Consider the following 15,329-nt stretch of genomic DNA (forward strand, 5'->3'; position numbering starts at 1 on the left):
TTATTTTGTTTGCCATTCTGGATCACGTTAATGTAGGTGCCATCATCACTGAGGGAGTGGCATTGGCGTATCAGAACTGCACAACACGTTTAATTGTGAATAAATCATTGGGGGCCCCATTAACGTCATGCGTTCTGTGCGTCAAGGCTGCCCCCTCAGTCCTCTTTTGTTTGCAGTTTACATTGAAACGATGTGTTTGGCGATAACTGAGAATGATCAAATACGCGGTTATAGCTTGGCATCCACAGAAGTCAAGCTCCTGGCATATGCAGATGATATCGCCGTGTGTTGTACAAACAGAGAAAGCGTAACGGAAACATACGCGTGGTGAAACAGTTTTGTGATGTAACGGGAAGTAAAGTGAACTGGGGTAAATCCCTCGGTTGTGGGCACGGAGAGTGGTCCTCGGCCCCGGACAACTTTGCGAATGTGAGCTGGGTGAAACCCCTACCAAGTATCTCGGTGTTCCCTTGGATAGCTACAAACAGAGCGAGGAATACTGGACGAACCAAATAAAAGAAACAAAAGAAAAAGCAGACAGGTGGAAAGGCATCAACCTGTCCATTTTCGCAAGGGCAACTGTATGTAATTTGTTTTTCATTACGAAGTTGTGGTACGTCATGCAGACGTTGTTTTGTTCAAGGGTAAATGTGCAAAGATTGCACAGAGTGTTCGCCGTTTTTATCTGGGACTCTAATTGGGAAAGATGTAGCCGAACAAATGTGTTCAGGCGGGTGAAGGAAGGTGGCGTGGGCATGGCGCATCTTTTTGTACGACAGCTTGTCAATAGATTTTTGTTTTTTCGAGATGTGCGTGATCCTTTTCTGCGTACGGTATTACAGCTCAGATTAAGAGCTGCGCTGCCGGCGCTCATTGTTAGTACCAATAGCATGCCAGGAACGATTCGCGGCTATCTTAAAGAGGTAGTCGACAGTGTGCGCTTTCTTTCTGTGCGTTTTTCTTTCGATTATTTATCTGCCGTGAAAAGAAAGACATTATATAAAGATGTATGCGATATTATTTTTCCAGTGCCATTGTACAGAGCGATATACAGTGGAGGACCAGGACAGGATGTCCTTAAACGGGTGAAAAGAATGGAGGTGCCTACTGGGGCAAAAACATTCTTTTTTAGGCTACACACAGGAACACTGTCAGTGAAGACATTCATGGAAGAACGCGGCTTCCTTGTACCATGGGGCCCACACTGCTTGATTTGCAAGCAACGTGAAACTGTATGTAGATCATGTGTTTTTGCATTGCTGGGAAGGGGTGTACTTCTGGGACGTCCTAAAACGGACAATCAAGAAGGAGTTTCCGTTGAATCCGCATGGGATCAGGTACTTACCGATTGAGAATGAGGACGGGGTTCCATACGACCTAATTATGCTCAATGGCCTCCACTGTTTATGGCGGGCACGAATGGCAGGGTATCATTGCGACCCAGATGCTAGGCCTGCTCGTATTTATTTTCGAGAAAGTATGTCTCGTTTCATTGAAATTAAGAAAATGCAAGATATTGTACCCGATTGGCTGTCGAGGATAGAACCTCTGACAGCTTTGAAGGAATTTTAGTTTGACAACGCCAGTCCATGTTGGGCTGATGGCTTTCATGTTTTTCAGTATGTTCTGTAGGTGTTCTTTTTGTGATGTCTGTTTCTATACTGTGTGCATTGTACATTGTCAAAGACCGGCAATGTGCGGGCGAGGTGGCCGAGTGGTTAAGGCGATGGACTGCTAATCCATTGGGCTCTGCCCGCGTGGGTTCGAATCCCACCCTCGTCGGTCTTTTTGTGCTTTTTTTCCTGAAAATATGCTTAGCTCATGGCGCAGACTTACGATTGACTGACTGCTTACGAGCAGTGCGTTATGTGCGGGCGAGGTGGCCGAGTGGTTAAGGCGATGGACTGCTAATCCATTGGGCTCTGCCCGCGTGGGTTCGAGTCCCATCCTCGTCGGTCTTTTTGTGCTTTTTTTCCTGAAAATATGCTTAGCTCATGGCGCAGATATGCGATTGACTGACTGCTTACGAGCGGTGCGTTATGTGCGGGCGAGGTGGCCGAGTGGTTAAGGCGATGGACTGCTAATCCATTGGGCTCTGCCCGCGTGGGTTCGAATCCCATCCTCGTCGGTCTTTTTGTGCTTTTTTTCCTGAAAATATGCTTAGCTCATGGCGCATATATGCGATTGACTGACTGCTTACGAGCGGTGCGTTATGTGCGGGCGAGGTGGCCGAGTGGTTAAGGCGATGGACTGCTAATCCATTGGGCTCTGCCCGTGTGGGTTCGAATCCCACCCTCGTCGGTCTTTTTGTGCTTTTTTTCCTGAAAATATGCTTAGCTCATGGCGCAGATATGCGATTGACTGACTGCTTACGAGCGGTGCGTTATGTGCGGGCGAGGTGGCCGAGTGGTTAAGGCGATGGACTGCTAATCCATTGGGCTCTGCCCGCGTGGGTTCGAATCCCATCCTCGTCGGTCTTTTTGTGCTTTTTTCCTGAAAATATGCTTAGCTCATGGCGCAGATATGCGATTGACTGACTGCTTACGAGCGGTGCGTTATGTGCGGGTGAGGTGGCCGAGTGGTTAAGGCGATGGACTGCTAATCCATTGGGCTCTGCCCGCGTGGGTTCGAATCCCACCCTCGTCGGTCTTTTTGTGCTTTTTTTCCTGAAAATATGCTTAGCTCATGGCGCAGATATGCGATTGACTGACTGCTTACGAGCGGTGCGTTATGTGCGGGCGAGGTGGCCGAGTGGTTAAGGCGATGGACTGCTAATCCATTGGGCTCTGCCCGCGTGGGTTCGAATCCCACCCTCGTCGGTCTTTTTGTGCTTTTTTTCCTGAAAATATGATTAGCTCATGGCGCAGATATGCGATTGACTGACTGCTTACGAGCGGTGCGTTATGTGCGGGCGAGGTGGCCGAGTGGTTAAGGCGATGGACTGCTAATCCATTGGGCTCTGCCCGCGTGGGTTCGAATCCCATCCTCGTCGGTCTTTTTGTGCTTTTTTTCCTGAAAATATGCTTAGCTCATGGCGCAGATATGCGATTGACTGACTGCTTACGAGCGGTGCGTTATGTGCGGGCGAGGTGGCCGAGGATTCTGCTTCCGGACACCGAGCGTGACGGACGTACGATGACGGGCTCCGTAGGAGCGGCCTCAGCGGCCCAGAGCGGCCGCGGTAACAGGAGTGTCGTTGCGGACAACGAGTACCAAGTTGTTTTGCCGAGTTTGCCAACAGGGCGTTTTGTTGTGAACACAGTTTTTTTACATTGTGATATCAGGGCCCGCCCATACCGGGTGGAAGATTTCCGCGATGCGCTCGCCCCGTTATCGCTCCTGCCGGAAGTGGTGGCTCTCGGGGCCTACCGTATGAGCCATGTTTGGGCCGTGACCTTCAAGGATAACGAAGCGGTGAAGAAGATAGTCAGCGTTGGTGAGCTGCAGGTCAAGAGGGGCCGATGCCACGTCATTGACCCCGCCAACCAGGATGTAAGTACGCTTGAAAGTGCATTGGCTGCTGCACACCGTTCCTGACGAGGACGTGCATCGTGCCTTCGCGCCGTTTGGAAAGGGGACGGACGTCGCCCGCGACCGGTGGCGGGTGCATGGCTGTGCTGATAAGAATTCTACCACAAGACTGGTTACGCTCAAGTTGAAGACGGGCGTAATGCTGGACGACCTCCCACACCAGGTGAGCGTCGCCGGTGAGCTGGCTCTCGTGGTTGTGCCGGGCAGGGCCCCTCTCTGCCTACGCTGCCGCGGGACGGGCCATATTCGTCGCGACTGCCGCATTCCGCGGTGTGGTGCCTGCCGACGCTTCGGTCACGGAGAGAGTCAGTGCGAGCGGACGTACGCTAGCGTGACCGGACCCGTGAGCAACGACGACAACTCCGCCCTACTCATGGACGAGGCGGATATGGAAGACACATCGACCAGGGCTAAGGAAGCAGCTGGCGAGGTGGCAGAGTCGGAGGCACGACCTCAGAAACAGGGGCAACATGTCGATGAAGTCGTCGCCACTGAACAGCAAGAGCAAGTGGAGGGCACTGTAGCCATGCCTAACCGTGAGGAAGATAACCCACCTGACCCGGGAGCGGCCTCCACCCCCCCTGAACATGAAGACATGGACACCCATACCGGGCTTGCCAACTTGCAGGCGGGGAAACGTCCCCGCGACCAGACCAATAGCCTGGCTACGACGCAGGACAGCAGCGGCGGAGACGAGCCACCGCCCAAAGCGCCAGGTATGAGGAGACCAACCTTGAAGCTGCGGCCGAACATTACGTCCGATCCACGGCAGGCGGGCAAACCGCCTCCGTAGTTCAGTACTGTGTTTTGCTTGAGGCGGGTTGGGGGGTTCGTGAGTGCAATGGCCGTCACCCTGAGCGCTATTCTCTTGGATATGTGTCAGGAACGAGGGCCCGAGTTGCATGTGAGTGTTGTTTTCGAGAGGTCGGGTTGGTGTTCCCTTTTGTGGCATTCGACGCGGTTATCGGCGTGTCATTATCAACACTCGTCCCTGCGTAACTGTGATGGGCACCATTCTACCGTGTAGTCATGGCAGCTAATATCGAAGGAGCGCTAAGTGTAGCCACGTTAAATGTACGAGGGCTCGGTGCAAGAAGGCGGCAATGTCAGCTAAGTCGCCTACTCTTAGATAATGACTTGCATCTTGTGGGAATCCAAGAAACCAAAATAGAGAGCCAAGAGCTAACCGACAGAATGGTGTCCAATTTTCGTGCGCACTTCGACGTGTGTGTTTCTCACGCTGTTGGTGGATCAGGTGGTTGCGCAGTATTCATTCGAAGAAACTTTGGCCTTTGTGTGCAGTCAGTGTTTTCGTGTGAAAGTGGGCGCCTTTTAGTGGCTGATTTTTGTTTTTGCGATAAGGATTTCCGTGTCATTTGTGTCTACGCACCGAATATTCAAACAGACCGGCGATCCTTCTTTGAGCGTCTTGAAGAGTACGTAAACTGTGACAAGGTGGTAATACTGTTGGGCGATTTTAACTGTGTATGCACTGCTGACGATCGCGCAAAATGTTCACACGTTCGCGATAGGAGTGCTGAATTGCTAAATGCAGTGGTGCACGATTACGACTTGGAAGATATCGGTAGTGTCTTTGCCAGTGGTACTCACCCACAGTTTACTCACTTCCAGCGTGATAGCCACGCTCGGCTAGATAGGTTATATGTGTCAGCCGAATTGGTGCCCTTGTGTAGTGAATATGATGTGCAACCCATTGCATATAGCGATCACTGCTTGGTAACTGCCACCTTTGGGAAAAGACAGATCAAACACACCTTTAACTGGGACCTCTGGAAGTTGAACGCGCAGTTGCTGGATGACGATGCTTTCGTTGATGCTGTTGCGAAGGAACTAGAAAGCCTGATTTCAGTCGAATTAGCAAGCTTCGCCATTAAATGGGAAGAATTTAAACAGAAAGTAAAAACAATGGCTATTGAAAGAAGCAGTGTCCTTCGGCATAACCTGAAACAGGCAGAAACGAACCTTCGCCAGCAACTGCAATTTTTCATCAGCATGGAAAGTGTCCAGCCTGGTGTGTATGTTAACGAAATAAAGGAAGTGAAAGCCGAACTCGAAAGGATAGACTCTGAGAAATACAAAGCCGCCGTTGTGCGATCAAGGTCTGAGAAGCTGTGGGCGGGAGAAGCGCCAACAAAACGAGCTCTCTCAGACGAGAAAAGGTACGCATGTCGGAAGGAAATCCGCCAGCTAGCTAAAGGCAATGACATCACGTCCGAGAAAAACGACATCAAACAAGGGATCGTCGATCACTTCAAAGCCTTCTTAGGTCAACCACGCGAACCTAAAGATGGCTACCAGACGGAATTCCTTTCATTGATGCCAAAGCTCGATGAAGAAGTTAAGGCACGGCTAGAACATCCCATTACCCTGAGTGAGATAGAGTGCGCAATAGACGAATTGGCGCCCGGTAAAGCACCTGGGCCTGATGGCTTAGGGGCTACTTTCTATAAAACGTTTAAGCCAGCGCTGGCTCATGTCCTCCATCTAGTTATCAGCGAAGCGTATGACCGAAAAAGATTGCCCTTGTCTTTCACAACCTCGCATATCGTGCTAATCCCGAAGAGTGATGACGAAAAGAAACGGTTGTTGCCAGGCTCATATCGCCCGATAACTCTAGCCAACGTTGACTACAAAATATTCACGAAAGTTTTAGCGAAACGACTGCAAACTGTCATCAAAACATTGGTAGGGCCTCACCAGACTTGTGGCATTAAAGGCCGCAGTATTACAACAAATGTACACGTGGTTCGAAGTGTGCTAGAGTGTTGCGACGCGATTGGCGATTACGTCGCGATGATGCAGATAGATTTGGCAAAAGCCTTCGACCTCGTCTCGCACAAGGCTCTACTATGCATACTCGAACATACGAACGTTGGCAGTGTCATAACGGAAGGCGTAACGATGGCGTACAAAGACTGCTCAACGCGAATCATTGTTAATGGGGAGCTCACCGATAGCTTTCGTGTGCTCTCGTCGGTGCGTCAAGGATGCCCGCTTTCGCCCCTTCTGTTTGCTGCTTATCTCGAGCCACTCTGTTTGGCCATTAAAAACAACGACCGCATAGCAGGCTATCGATTACAGGCAGCACACGTTAAAATACTGGCGTATGCAGACGACATCGCGATTCTCTGTACAAATAAAGCCAGCATTAAAGAGGCAACTACTGTAGTCGAAAAATTTTGCGTTTCAGCTGGAGCCCAGATAAATTGGGATAAAAGTTATGGCTTCTGGCATGGGAGTTGGAAAGACACGCCGGAGACCTTTTCTCGATTGAATTGGTCAAAGTTGCCTACACAGTACCTGGGGGTGCCTCTCGGAAGTTACCGTGAGGCCGAACCTTACTGGCTCGACCAAGCTTCGAGAGCAAAGGAAAAGGCTGACGGTTGGAGAGGAAAGCAATTGTCAATGTTTTCTAGAGCCACTGTTTGCAACCTCTTTTTAATTTCTAAAATATGGTATGTTATGAATGTGTTGTGTGCTGCGCGGGTAAGCGTACAAAAAATTCACCGCATTTTCGCTACTTTCATTTGGGCCTCTACCTGGGAGAGGACGAGTCGAACAAACTTGTTTCTCCCGGTCAAGAAAGGTGGGCTTGGTCTGGTTCACTTGTTCTTGCGACAAATTGTGTCACGCTTTGTGTTTCTGCGGGATCAAAATGATCTCTTTCTTCGAACAATAGTACAAGTACGGCTGGGCAGACTTCTTCCGGGATTCGTTGTTTCGTCGGCTCAGAACATGCCGGGAACTGTGAAAGGATACCTGCGTGAAGTGGTGATGTCATATAGGATGTTAAATGCGCGTTTCTCACAGCAGTATCTGTCCACCGTTACAAAGAAAAAATTGTACAGAGATCTTGTGGACACGATGCTCCCCGTACCTTTGTACCGCTCGCCACACCGTGGAGGCCCCGGACAGGACGTGCTAAAAAGAGTGAAGAAAATGCCAGTACGGCCATCAACTAAGTCCTTCTTCTTCCAATTACATTCAAACACACTTCCCGTTAAGACCTGGCTTCATAGCAAGGGTATTTTCATCCCCTGGAACACCAACTGCTTTTTATGTAAAAACCAGAAACAATAGAACATGTTTTCCTAGATTGCTGGGACCCGATCTTTCACTGGGACGTTCTGCAGAGAACGCTGAAGAAGCAGTTGCCCCTGGACCCGTATGGGATACGCTTTTTGCCTATAGATACCTCAGAGCAAGTACCGTACGACCTTATTATGGTCCTGGGCCTCCACGCTATGTGGAAAACTCGCATGCAATTTGAACATGCAGACTTGGTTGTTATACCGGTACGAGAACATTTCATTGAGAGTGTTGTTTACGTGAGAGACGCTTACAAATCACTGCCTGATCCACCACAATGGATGTATGTACTCGATGAACTGGTGTCACTGAAAAGATTTTAGTGCTGTGTTGGCCAAAGTGTGGCTGGCAAGTTTTATCATTTGTAACCCTTGATTTTGTACGTCGACGACGGCAATAAAGAAAAAAAAAAGGCGAGGTGGCCGAGTGGTAAGGCGATGGACTGCTAATCCATTGGGCTATGCCCGCGTGGGTTCGAGTCCCACCCTCGTCGTTCTTTTTGTGCTTTTTTTCGTGAAAATATGCTTAGCTCATGGCGCAGACTTACGATTGACTGACTGCTTACGAGCGGTGCGTTATGTGCGGGCGAGGTGGCCGAGTGGTTAAGGCGATGGACTGCTAATCCATTGGGCTCTGCCCGCGTGGGTTCGAATCCCACCCTCGTCGGTCTTTTTGTGCTTTTTTTCGTGAAAATATGCTTAGCTCATGGCGCAGACTTACGATTGACTGACTGCTTACGAGCGGTGCGTTATGTGCGGGCGAGGTGGCCGAGTGGTTAAGGCGATGGACTGCTAATCCATTGGGCTCTGCCCGCGTGGGTTCGAATCCCACCCTCGTCGGTCTTTTTGTGCTTTTTTCGTGAAAATATGCTTAGCTCATGGCGCAGACTTACGATTGACTGACTGCTTACGAGCGGTACGTTATGTGCGGGCGAGGTGGCCGAGGATTCCACTTCCGGGCACCGTAGTGAACGGACGTGTTATCATGGGCTCCGAAGGAGCGGTGTTGGCGGCCGTGAACGGCCGCGGTAACAGGAATGCTGTTTCTGACGACGACGACTATCAGGTAATAGACAGTTTTAGTTACACGTACGTAGGGACTTTACGTACGCAAACGTGAAAAGTCTGCGTACCTTACGTGCACGCAATCTGAAACGCTTTTAGCTACACGTACGTGACGCGCGCCAAGAGGAACCACGTAGCTCCATCTATCGGGAAATACGAACACTGCGGTAGCCAATTCAATCCAATATGAGTATTTCAGCCAAGCCGGTGATGCGCATTGATGCGTGCCGGCGATGGTCTCCGCAATGCCTGGAAGTGTGTTGTACAAGCGTTACCTGCTCTCATCGTTGTCTTCGAATGAAAAAGATGACCAGTCATCTTGTCGCCGTATTTCGATGCAAGCCGTCTGCGCGCGCTCGGCACGCTATCGCTTGTTTGTGATCTCGCGAAACGCCCACGTGAAGCTGTCTACGTGCGCAAGAAACGCACGCAAAGAATCGAATCTCACGTACGTCCGTGAGACCAGCGCGCGGCCGCTACGTTCTGCGCATGCGCACTGCTTACACGTAGAGGCTCTACGTACGCAAAGCCTCTACGTACGTGAAACTAAAACTGTCTAATTTTGCCGCACTTGCCTACCGGACGAATTGTCCTTAATACTGTTTTTCTACACGCGGACGTCCGTGGAAGACCGTACAAAGTTGAGGATTTCCGTGACGCTCTGGCTCGTCTGGAACTGCTCCCCGAAGTAGTTGCTTTGGGGGCGTACCAGATGAACCACGTCTGGGCGGTCATGATGAAGACGGCGGAAGCTACTAAGAAACTGCTTGATGCCGGGACCATCATCGTCAAAGAACGACGCTGCATTGTCGTTGACCCCAACAACCAAGGTGTCCGCATGAAGCTACCCTGGTTGCTGCCAAGTGTGTCAGACGAAGACATACGACAAGCTCTTGCCCCATACGGAAAGGTGACAGACGCGGCGAAAGAACGGTGGCGTGTTCAAGGTATATTGGACAAGGGCTCAACGACGATGTCGGTGACGCTGCAGCTGAAAGCCGGAATTACAGTCGACGATATTCCGCACCAGCTACGTATAGCAGGGGAGCTCGTCCTTGCCGTCATTCCCGGCCGCGCCCCCCTTTGCCTGCGGTGCCATACAACCGGTCATATTCGCCGGGACTGTCGTGTTCCACGCTGCGAGGTCTGCCGACGCTTCGGCCATGATCGTTCTCAGTGCGTCAAGACGTACGCTGTCGTTGCAGGACCAACGAGGAGAGCCGACGAAGCGGCTGAACACCTCATGGATGAGGTTGAAGTTGAATACATTTCACCTGCTACAAGCGACAAGGCTGGCAAAGCAGTCACGGAAAAGCCGTCTCTTCCCTTTAAAAACTTGGGTCTAGACAAGAAACCTGACGTCGAGGATGTTTCTCCGGAAAAGAATGAAGACGCCGTGACTGAAAACGAGAGCGTCGCGACAGAACAGAGGGACGCCCCGAAGCCGTCGCCTGCCACTACATGTCCCGAAACGTCTACTACGTCTGCCACGACCGACGTCGACATGGCAGCAGCCACTAACACGCCTGCGAAGCGGGCTCACGAGGAAACGCTCGCCGCATCTGGGTCCTCTGGAGCGACGACATGCAGCGAGCCACCCACAAAGGCGGCTCAGCTGCGACGTACGTCATTCAAGCCGAGGCCCAACGTCCAAGTTGAGCGGAGACCCGAGACGGGGCCGCCACCGTAGCGGCTTCGATTGGGTCTTGCAACCTTCCCACGGCTTCTACGTGTGATACCGCCAGCTTGACCGGCGGAGCCACGTGCTACATAGTGAATGGGTCGATCAAGGTAAGCGCTATGCGACCCGTTTGTTCTTGATCATAATGGCAGCTAAACTTAACACAGCGATTCGTGTTGCCACGCTTAACGTCCGAGGACTAAGCGCAAGGCGACGGCAATACCAACTTAGTCGTATGTTTCTGGAAAATGATCTCGATATAATTGCAGTACAGGAGACCTAGATATCGAGTCAAGAGCAAACGGATCGCATGGTGCAACCTTTCGTTCCGCGTTACAGTGTATGCGTTTGTCATGCGGCCGGCACATCGGGGGGTTGTGCTATTTTTTTGCGCAACAGCTTAAACGCATCTGTGGAAGCAATGACAGTGTGTGAAACAGGACGCCTGATCGTTGTCGATTTTATGCTCAGTGAAATTTCCTGGCGAGCTGTTTGTATTTACGCACCTAATAGACAGCACGAGAGGGAGTCCTTTTTTGAGCGAGTTGAGGTTTATTTAAAAACCGATAGGCTTCTGCTTTTACTAGGTGATTTCAACTGAGTTTGTTTTCCAGAGGATCGTGTGAAAAATTTGCCTGTGAATGACCACAGTGCATTGCTATTGAGCAAACTTGTTAGCGAATACAACCTGGAAGACGTCGGCTATGTGTTGTACGATTACAGCGTTCCGCGGTTTACACATTTCCAAGGACTAAGTCACGCTAGGTTGGATAGAGCGTATGTATCACTGGAACTAGTACCATTATGTAAAGCCTATGTGAACAAGCAAGTCTCTTTTAGCGACCACAGTTTGGTTGCCTTCACAATAGGAACAAAAGAACGAAAAACAAATTTCTCGTGGGACTTGTGGAAATTTAACGATAAATTACTCAATGATGACAGTTTCGTAAATGATGTTAAGGGAAAACTTGGACGATTGATTGCAGCCGATCAGAAACATGTAGTAGGCATGTGGGAAGATTTTAAAAATGAAGTCAAGCTAGGTGCTATAGAAAGAGCTACTAAGCTGAAACAAGAAGAAAAACAGAAGGAAAAGGCCCTAAGGAGCAAACTCGATTTCCTACTTAAAGTAGAAAGCACAGAACCTGGCCATGTCATGAAGGAAATAAAGCAAGTAAAAAGCCAGTTAGAAACAATCGACACCGAAAAGTATCGCGGAGCCATGATAAGATCCCGTGCAGAAAAACTGTGGCAAGGGGAAACACCGAATAAACGCGCGCTTAGCGACGAGAAAGCTTACGCTCGCCGCAGTGATATCAATCAGATATGCTACAAAGATGAAGTCATGAGTGACATCACGATCATTGAACAAGCATTTGTTGAACATTATGATGACCTGTTTAGCAAAAGAAAAACTGATCTGGGTGGTTTCATAGTCCAGTTCTTGCACTTAATGCCACAGTTGGAAGAAAGCGTTAAAAAAGACCTCGAAGCCCCTATAAGTGTGAGTGAAGTTGAAGCAGCTATAGAAGAACTAGGCTCAGGAAAGGCGCCTGGGTCGGACGGCTTAAGCGCTGCCTTCTACAAAGCATTTAAGGCAGAAATAGCTCCGATTATGAAGCAATTTTTAGCGCTGTCATATGAAAACAACCGTATACCCCCGTCAGTCCGAACAACTCAGATGGTCCTGATCCCCAAATCTGATGATCCAGTAAAGCGCTTGTACAGTCAACCACAAAAGTTTGCGGACCACGCGAGCGCGTGCCAGACTGCCTATCCGCGCCACCTAGCGGTACGCCACCTAGCGGCGACAGGGGCGCTCTCCCGGATATGAGCCCTCTTGGTACTCGCCTGCCTGTTAATTTTTTATTCCCGTGCATGACATTGTTAGTTCGTTGTGTTGACGCAGAGCGCTGTCTGCGATAAGACCGCCACATATCTGGCTTGATAGCAGTATCGGAGCACTCACTGCAACCTTTGTCGACTGGTGTGCCAGTGGGTAGATAAGTTTCACGAAGCGCTGCGACGATTTTTTTACGCGACGTTTACTGGCACACTTTGGTTGGCAGCATCTTGGTCCAATGAGTGTTGCTGCTTCTGCGTCTTGAGAGAAAGGGTAGGAAGGTGTTTCACTGTCATCAAAAATAAAGAAAAAGCGGATGCATAGAAAATTTTCTTTCACACATAGGCGCATCTTCGCATCAGTCGCTGAAAACGTAGTAGACTTGCTTCAGGCCACGTGGTGATTGCCTATTTGGAAAGATGCCGCTGCGTGTTCCACTTGACGAAAGAAGGCACATTGTGCGTTTATTTATAGAGGGAATACCTCAGCGCGAAATCTGCCGCCGAACCAACAGGAGCCGGACTGCCGTGAATAGGATTATTCAAGCTTTCCGCGACGATGACAGATTCACAGATATGGAGCGCAGTGGGCGTCCAAGGGCCACGACTGAGGAAGAGGACCGCCTGATTACGGCCGCCATCGTGGCTGATCCTTTTCAAAGTGCAGAGGATATCCGAGAAGCGCTCTCGCTCACGGTATCGTCTGAGACTGTAAGAAGAAGGCTGAGTGAGCTTGGCCTGCAGTCTTTCGTAGCAGCACAGAAGCCCTGCCTCTCAGACAGCCAGCTACAAGAACGACTCATGTTCGCTACAGCAATGAAAGATTGGACAACAGAGAAATGGGGCGATGTCATCTTTAGCGACGAGTCAACTTTTTCCACGCGCTGGGACCAACGGAAGCGGGTTTGGCGTCCACTAAACTGCAGGTGTGTTTACAGTGTATTGGCAGTTAATTGACGAAGCTAATTCTGCATCAAAACATGTTTCACGTAAAATGAGCTTTTGGACATTACGAGATTTTTCTGTAGTGGTATTATGTTGAAAACATTAACGATTGTTTCATAGTACTACTTACTCTGAAGCTAATTAAAAGCTGCCAGTGGGTCTTTCAGTACTATCTAATGATGTTTGCACGTTTTCTATTGCAACTCTATAACAGCATTATAAAGTTCATACGCAAGAGGAATCACAACATTTTTAGACGCGCCGCTGGAACCCAATTGTATGCTATTTCTTGCAGATATCTGCCTAATTACACACAGAGTGTTCTATCCAGTGGACGGTGTTCCGTGAGCGTGTGGGGAGCAATCAGCAAAGATGGCCTTGGTCCCCTTGTGCGTCTGGAAGGGCCCTTCACTGCGTCACGGTACTGCGACGTCATCACTAGACACCTCGTTCCGTATGCGCTGGACGGTCCCTTCAGCGACGGCTGCTATTTTTTTCAACACGACCGCAGCCCGATCCATAAAGCACGTATCGTCCAGTCATTGCTAGAAGAACATGCTGTTTGCCAGCTTGAGTGGCCTCCATGTGGCGCCGACTTGAATCCCATAGAAAATGTCTGGGGCATGTTGAAGAAACGGTTGTCCACACGAGCCAACCGCGGCCGCACGGCCGATACGCTGTGGCAAGCGATCGCACAAGAATGGGAAAGCCTGCGCGGTCGACCGGAGATTACTGAATCTTTGTACGAGTCGATGCCCACACGCATCAATAAGGTGCTAGAAAACGGCGGACATTTCACTTCCTACTAGATCATTGAGAGACCTATGTTTCATGACACTTCTGTAAATGTCTTGTGAATAAATTCATCCCCTTCAGACACGAATTATGATGCACTGTCTGCAAATGCGTCAAATGCGCATGGCATCATTTCAAGACGCTCACTATTACATTCCAAGAAAGAAGACGAAGCAATGTGCGGTTTTGTGCGAGTTTCAGTAAAAAAAATTAATTAGCGTATAACTCATCTAATTATTCTGAAATCCGTCAGCTTCAATGCTTGCATAAAAAGAATCAACTATTAGGCCCAAAACGCATGCACACTTGCTTTTTCGGTTGTATTCGTGTCGACCGGAGAAAAAAAATACTCTTGACGTTGGTCTTGGAACGCGGCACGTCGAACGATTGTCTAACATGGTAGTGTCTCCAGCAAAGTGATCATCTGCAGCAATACGCAGGACAAGAAGTTAACTGACCGCTAGTTGTCCCATCAGGAAGCGGACACGAATGTGCACACTGAGTTTTAGGTCATTTGAAGAAACACGTGGCGTGGGACGCGCCTCCGAAGTTCGAGTCCCCAAACGAGGACGCCGTGTCGCAAAGGGTTATAAAAAGAGTCATCGCACCCGATTATTTCTTATTTTTCTAAATGTAACCACTATAGCAGCGCGGTGGTTCGGGCTTTGGGCAGCAAAACCTGGGCGCAGGCGATCAAATCCCGGCCGCTACTGTCACTTCGCGATGGGGGAGGAACGGAAAAATTCTGCCTACTGACTAAGCATCTGTGTCCCATGGCTGCCTTACCGCTCACTCACGCACTCACGAAAAAAAAAAACAGCGTGGCTACGCGAAAATAGAACTGATAACAGCCGAAGAATACGCTGTCTGATTAGTTGTACTGATATTCTGCTCTCAAAATATAAGCAAGTAGCCCTGGCTAACAAAGAGCGCGTCACGTTGAAAGAGATAGGTAGAAAATATTTGCGCACAGTGCGAAAATAGACAGGCCATAGATTTAAGGAGGGATGCGTCTTCAACGTAGCGCTGCTGTCGATCGCTGGTGACGTAGCGGAAGTGTCGCGAAGAGGCTCTTGGCCACGCGCTCGCGTGGTCCGCAAACTTTTGTGGTTGACTGTACGTTGCATCGTACCGTCCCATTAGCCTCGCGAACACTGACTATAAAATATTTATGAAAATATTAGCAAGAAGGTTACAGAGCGTAATCAAACATTTAGTTGGAGCCCACCAAACGTGTGGGATTAAAAGGCGCACAATAACCACCAACGTACACATCGCTAGGAGCGTTCTAGAATGCGTCGATGCTTTCGAGGGTCGAGTTGCAATGTTGCAGCTAGACCTGCAGAAGGCATCCGACCGTG

The 15,329-nt window shown here is 49.7% G+C and overlaps 11 non-coding genes across 11 annotated transcripts; all 11 read left to right on the forward strand.

Moving 5' to 3' along the window:
- The first annotated feature begins 1,700 nt into the window (after window positions 1–1,700).
- Trnas-gcu (transfer RNA serine (anticodon GCU)) lies at window positions 1,701–1,782 on the forward strand. Its single transcript has one exon. It is a non-coding gene; the product is annotated as a tRNA-Ser (tRNA).
- A 91-nt stretch (window positions 1,783–1,873) lies between these two features.
- On the forward strand, window positions 1,874–1,955 carry Trnas-gcu (transfer RNA serine (anticodon GCU)). The gene has a single exon. It is a non-coding gene; the product is annotated as a tRNA-Ser (tRNA).
- A 91-nt stretch (window positions 1,956–2,046) lies between these two features.
- On the forward strand, window positions 2,047–2,128 carry Trnas-gcu (transfer RNA serine (anticodon GCU)). Its single transcript has one exon. It is a non-coding gene; the product is annotated as a tRNA-Ser (tRNA).
- A 91-nt stretch (window positions 2,129–2,219) lies between these two features.
- Trnas-gcu (transfer RNA serine (anticodon GCU)) lies at window positions 2,220–2,301 on the forward strand. Its single transcript has one exon. It is a non-coding gene; the product is annotated as a tRNA-Ser (tRNA).
- Window positions 2,302–2,392: 91 nt separating this feature from the next.
- On the forward strand, window positions 2,393–2,474 carry Trnas-gcu (transfer RNA serine (anticodon GCU)). The gene has a single exon. It is a non-coding gene; the product is annotated as a tRNA-Ser (tRNA).
- A 90-nt stretch (window positions 2,475–2,564) lies between these two features.
- Window positions 2,565–2,646, forward strand: Trnas-gcu (transfer RNA serine (anticodon GCU)). The gene has a single exon. It is a non-coding gene; the product is annotated as a tRNA-Ser (tRNA).
- A 91-nt stretch (window positions 2,647–2,737) lies between these two features.
- Trnas-gcu (transfer RNA serine (anticodon GCU)) lies at window positions 2,738–2,819 on the forward strand. Its single transcript has one exon. It is a non-coding gene; the product is annotated as a tRNA-Ser (tRNA).
- Window positions 2,820–2,910: 91 nt separating this feature from the next.
- Trnas-gcu (transfer RNA serine (anticodon GCU)) lies at window positions 2,911–2,992 on the forward strand. Its single transcript has one exon. It is a non-coding gene; the product is annotated as a tRNA-Ser (tRNA).
- A 5,061-nt stretch (window positions 2,993–8,053) lies between these two features.
- Trnas-gcu (transfer RNA serine (anticodon GCU)) lies at window positions 8,054–8,134 on the forward strand. The gene has a single exon. It is a non-coding gene; the product is annotated as a tRNA-Ser (tRNA).
- A 91-nt stretch (window positions 8,135–8,225) lies between these two features.
- Trnas-gcu (transfer RNA serine (anticodon GCU)) lies at window positions 8,226–8,307 on the forward strand. The gene has a single exon. It is a non-coding gene; the product is annotated as a tRNA-Ser (tRNA).
- A 91-nt stretch (window positions 8,308–8,398) lies between these two features.
- Trnas-gcu (transfer RNA serine (anticodon GCU)) lies at window positions 8,399–8,480 on the forward strand. The gene has a single exon. It is a non-coding gene; the product is annotated as a tRNA-Ser (tRNA).
- The last annotated feature ends 6,849 nt before the right edge of the window (window positions 8,481–15,329 follow it).

This window comes from Dermacentor silvarum, chromosome 7, assembly GCF_013339745.2.
Source record: "Dermacentor silvarum isolate Dsil-2018 chromosome 7, BIME_Dsil_1.4, whole genome shotgun sequence".
Lineage (NCBI taxonomy): Eukaryota > Metazoa > Arthropoda > Arachnida > Ixodida > Ixodidae > Dermacentor > Dermacentor silvarum.